We start from the raw sequence: 5,880 nt of genomic DNA, 5'->3' as shown, positions 1-5,880 counted from the left end.
CCCTGTTTAACTACTCTCTGGGTGTAGACTTAGCCATCATTATCTCCACTAGTTCACAGGTGCTGCTAGTCATTTAAAAAATAGCAGTCTTATTAGAATTTTTAGAAATTATACATCCATTTTACAATTCTGAAAAGCAACCTGAAAGGCATGTATTTAATGATGAGTGAGTCCAAACAGGCAGCAAAAGGTGTGTGCAAACTGATACACGTGTACGTGCATGCACACATGATCACAATTACATTTTTAAGTAGCAGGGAAAATATGCTTGAATGCGTAATCATCTTGCTTTGGAAAATACCGCAGCTCTGCCATCTCTCCCTACTCCCTGCCTCAGGCAGCCAGAGGCACTGTTACTTCTTCAGGGCAGAAGCAAAGAGGGACAGGCAGTCACTTAGTGAGAATGGGGTGGGGTGGGTATTATCAAATATCAAATTCTATTTAATTAGCCAGTCTAGCACACCACTTAGAGTGCCTTTTATCTATCTTGGAGCTCAAATTTTTCACCTGTATTTGTTCCAATTTAGATTACTGCTGAGAGAAAAAGAACCACTACCCCCGCCCCCATGAAGCAGACGAATTAAAAGAAAACATAAACTGACCTTTAAAAATATTTTGAATTGAAATTCTCTAGAAATGGAGACTGTAAATATAAGATTGGCTAATGCTTAGAAACCGCAAGTTCCTTTATTCATCTTAAAGTTATAATTTATTTATTTCAAGATGAAAACACAATTATTTATAAAAACGATGTTATCTAGCTTTTGGTTCAGAAGCATTTGCCAGAAAACAAATGAAGTCTGCACTTAACCCATTTAGACACCAAGTGTATGTAGTCAGGGGCAGTCTGTCTTTCTGTAACTGATTTTAGCCAAACTGCTATTTCTAAGGAAAACCGTGCATTGCTTTCATTTCAGTAGTTTTTAAATTCAGTAGTTTTGATTTTTAAAAAATCAAATAAAAGTGATGATGAAGAAAAAAGCCTTGTTAGATGAAAAGAATCTTACAAGTTAACAAAATGATAAACCATCCATAAGAAAAAAGGGCCAAAGGACATAAATCATTTTAAAATGGCCAATAACCATTTGAAAGAATGTTTAACTTCACTAAGAATCTGAGGTGTACAAATTATGAGTATCAAATATCATTTTTCACTTGTCAAATTGGAAAAAATTAATAATAATACTTAATATTGGTATATAAAGATAAGTACAAGTAAGTGGTATACACTGCTGATGAAAATTGATTCAAGTTGATTATGTATATATACATATGTGTATATATTTATATACATACCTTCAGGAAGGTATTGATTCAAATTGATTTTACACACACAGAGCTTTGGAAAAGTCTATCTGTAGGTCTTCATAGAATCCCCAGCCCAGCTCATGCCAAACAGCATGTGTACATGTGTTTCAAACCCTTAGAAGAGTACATATTCTTTTATTTAACCATTACATATCTAGAAATTTATCTAAGAAAACATCACAGATATATAACGATAAGGGTGTTCAATTGAGAACCATATACATTCTGAGAAACTTAGAGGCAGCCAAGATGTCTAACTGTAGAAGATGGTTTACATACTTTAAAGACATTCAAATAAAACACTATGAAGAAGCAGAAGAATATGTAATATTCGCAGTACATTAAGTGAAAAAGGAAATCTCAGCATTATTCATTGCATTGTTTCAGTCTTGTATTCACATAGCAAAAATAATAAAAAACCAAATTGTGCTATCAGAGGTGATCTCTAGAAATTGAGACTATTTGGTAATTTCTATTTTATTCTCATGATTCACCCTTCTTTTCTACAATATTCATGTCGTTACTTTTAAAAAAAACAACTTTGTTTTCATATAATTATGTTACTACTTTTATAATTAAGAAAAAGCAATAAAATCATTCTTCCTGATTGGGGTAAACCTCTCTTTGAGCAAACGATATTTTACGTCAATTATTGTAACATTGGTTCACATCCACCCTTCGTGGAGCACTTTGCATTTTGTAATGCATGTTACTTTTAGCTAAGGTTCTTCTCATCAAATGGACCTCATTACAGAGGCACAATTAATGACTTATAACTTTAATCACAGCACCACTAATTAAATCTTCTTGGGAACTTTGCTTCCTCGTCATGGAAATTACACCGTGATAAGACAGCAAAAAAGGCTGTGTTCTATAATCTTAAGTATATGTCTCTTTTCCTGACACCCTGTGGGTCTTCAAACAATTTCAGCACAACTCACCTCGAGTTGAGAGAGAGAACATCTCTGGCTCTCTACTACATTTGTGATGAACAACCATGAAGGACACATGTGACTCTGGCAGCCCTGCACACATCTGAAGGCACAATTTCTGATACTCCTCCTTTTCCGTCAACACACAAAGTCACCTTATTACACGTGAATAAAATCTGCATTCACGTGTAATAAGAGATACTTAACCCGCTGGCCGGAAGCACTTGGGTGATGCTGGGAACTTGGAAGAGGGGTGCAGGTGGTTGGCAGGCTTTGGGGTACATGGGGCTACTTCCCACCACAGGCTGTGCTCTCAGATGAGGAAAAAGCCAATGTGCTGAATAGCAAGGGTTGGTACAAGGATTAAATGAACTTGAAACCATGCTGCCTCAGAAATGCAAATCAGCATGCGGTAGTTCTCTGTAGGACTTGTGCCGAACATTCTACTCGTTCTTCAGATTACCTAGTGTCCCCAGAGAGGCTTCCACAGTTTGGAGAAAAGAAATGAAATGTAGAGGGAAGCAGCAGGCAGCAGCAGAATCTAATTTTATTTGAGAAGTATCTCAACAATTTATAGTGGCCTCATATGGGGGGAAAAAGAGGCAGTTTTGCAGTTTATTTCCCTTTCTTTATATGGCTTTTTACTACCTTTACCAGTCTAAATTCAAAGCTCACAATCAGAGGTGATTTTAAAAGTGTGTTTTAACCAATCATAAAAGTAAGAGCCTGCAAACAGACATTTATAAGGCTCATCTACATTTGTCTTACAAAGTTGCGAAGTGTGTCGGAAGCTCCTGGGTGCTGACAGACAGCTTCCTGAAAGAATAAACTTCAGGTAAATTTAATGTCCTGGTTCTCATCAGTAATGGAACAAAATTAGGAAGGAGAGAGGAAGGGAGGATGGAGAGAGAGAAAGAGATGGGGGGCAGAGAAGAAAAGATAAAGAAGATGAATATAGATTTGGAAGAAAGAGAACAGAAGCCAAGATCAGAGGACGCATTTAATGATCAATAATAACAAACCATTAAAAAAAGGAACAAGGTGAGCCAAAGAATTAGCAGCGTGAGGCTGGAGCCAAATGACTCGGGTTTGTGACCTCCTGGCGCAACAGAAGCACATCTGACTCCAAATGACTGGGGCTTAAGTCATCTTAAGCCCATCTTAAGCACATCTGACTCCAATGACTTGGTTTCTGGATGACTTTAGGCAAACTACATAACCTACCAAACCATGCTGCACTCTCTTCATCTGTTTAAAAAAGAAACACCTTAGCGCTGAAGGCTTATTGAGAAAGAATGGTTATACGAATCTCTGTTTACCTGGAATGATGCCTGAGCAGAGCCAGCCACAGGCCAGACCCTCCACATCTATCTCCCGCTGCTTCCACAGTGGAGGTCATTTGATAATAACCTGGTCACACTGAAGATGGGGAGACCTAGAGGAGGAAGCGGGCATGGATTTGGAACTTTTCTGCTTCGCTACTTACCAGCTATTAGTACATTCATTTATTCAATAAATCAAATGTTCTGTGTGTGTCCAGTTCTGGGCAAGGGCCAGGCAAACGAAAACAGATATGGTGTCTGCCTTATAGGAGAATGGGAAAGCCATATATATAATATATATATATATATATATATATTATGTATATATGCCAAATAATTAAGCACAGTGTCATAAAAGTATATAAAATCCCTTAAGGCATCAACCTAGAAGATGAGAGGGAAGCAGGAGAACATTCTAGGTTGAGGGAATGGCATGCATAACTAAAGTCCAGAATATGAAGAAAGCAATGGGGGAGCCACAGGCAGGAGTTTGGTCTTTGAGAGGGAAGACAGGACTCTCTGGGGGACTTTGACAGGAAAATCACAGGTTCAAATGTGACTTTTGAGAAGACACTCAAACTTTAGCATGGGTTAATGACTTGAGGAGGCTAAGGTAGATGATTGAAGAAACAACTGAGTCACTCAGGACTCAGATGGTACATGGGCCCAGAGAGGAAGCCACAGAGACAGTCTAGAGATTGGTGGTCACTACATCAACAGAACATGGAGAGAACTTGGACATACTGGGAAGGTTTGTTGACTGAGTAACTGAATGCTAAAATTTCCATTCACTGAGACAGCAAGCTCAGAGAGAAAGCCAAGTTTATGAGGAGGCTTGTTCGTGGGTGTAAAAATGCTTTTGGCATGTTTACAGATGTGGCCTTGGGAAGCCATGCAACCTCTCTGAGCCTAGAGATCCTTGTGAGAATTAAATGATGTCACATACATGAAAGCTGGGCAGAGCAGATGCTCAATAAATGGTAGCTGTGTCAATGGGGTTTTAGCCAAGAAACCCTGAAGCAACCGGACTCCATTTCACACACAGGGTCAAGATTTCTTCCTTTACAGCTCCATGTCATCTTTCTGGATATAACATGTGTCCACAGACACAGGATCCTAAGTAGAGTGCCCAGTGTAAGCACAAAGTGACTCGAGACCTTGGATCAGGTGAACGGATCACATTTATTTATCAGGAGATCCCTTGAACAGCCATTTCAAAATCAAATTTTAAGAGTTGTCTGCATGGTACTTGCTCTTTCTTGGTTCCTGGACAGGGAAGCCTGCATTAAATGGTTCAACTTAGGAATTTTTTTTTTCATGGGAGAGCGCGAACGCAGTCCCCCACTACCACAAATTATGCAGTCGAGTTTCCCACATTTGGGGAAATCGCAGGGGTCAGCACATCCGGAGTGCAATGGATAAGCCTCGCCCTGGGAAAACCACCTTCGTGATCATGGTACCTCCCCTGCCAGGTAAGTATTCAACTTAGGAATTTTTAAGCACCTCATCTATGTAGTGATACATGAGACACATAGCCCTTGTTTTTAAGGAGGTCTAGTAGGAGTGACAAATACATATAAGAGAGTGTACAATAAATAGATTGTGGAGTGGAAAACTCTCAAACATAATAGAAACTTGAAATAGTGGGTTAGATTTTAAGTTCTATATTAGAAACTGAAATACAGGTATGGTTATCAAAATATGATACCAACCTTATGGAGTATGGATCTCACTATGTACTCCAGGCTAGCCTCAAACTTGCAATTTTCCTGCCTCAACCTCCTGAGTAGCTGGGATTACAGACATGTAGCACTGTGCCTGGCTCAGCCTCATGTTTTAGTGGTGAAGAGTTCTAGTTAAGTTTGGGAGCTGATAAATCAGTTGTATGGATATAGTCTCAAACCCATAACAGAAAATAAAGCATTGTCAAGGTCTGCATATAATAAACACAGGCAGCCACAACTCATGAAATTGAATTAAGTTTGGGTTTTTATTGGGGGGGGGGTAAGTAATTGATGTATTAAGTCTAAGGTAAAACAGTATTTGCTAAAGAGAAAGTTTTTCTATTATTAACATCAAATTAGACATCATGGTTTTGTCTTATAAAAAACCTTGAAAAAAATCCACAAAATTCTGCCTGGCACAAGGACTGGAATCAGCCTCCAGGGTTAGTTCTTTAAGGAACAGCAAACTTAAGGAGACATTTACCCCACTTATACTTTGCAAATTTCTCTGAAATTTAAATTAAATAAATCCTTTAGTAATGATCTTATTTTCATCTTTACAACAATTAAAGCATGTTGTTTATTTTTTAAGTG

At 38.4% G+C, this 5,880-nt stretch overlaps 1 non-coding gene across 1 annotated transcript; it reads right to left on the bottom strand.

The window, feature by feature from the left end:
* Nucleotides 1-4,878: 4,878 nt before the first annotated feature.
* On the bottom strand, nt 4,879-5,042 carry LOC141421895 (U1 spliceosomal RNA). Its single transcript, XR_012446585.1, has one exon. It is a non-coding gene; the product is annotated as a U1 spliceosomal RNA (small nuclear RNA).
* Between the last annotated feature and the right edge of the window lie 838 nt (nt 5,043-5,880).

Source organism: Castor canadensis, chromosome 3 (assembly GCF_047511655.1).
Source record: "Castor canadensis chromosome 3, mCasCan1.hap1v2, whole genome shotgun sequence".
Classification (NCBI taxonomy): Eukaryota; Metazoa; Chordata; class Mammalia; order Rodentia; family Castoridae; genus Castor; species Castor canadensis.
The sequence above is the reverse complement of the archived record's forward strand: the minus strand, read 5'-3'. Positions and strand labels throughout refer to the sequence as shown.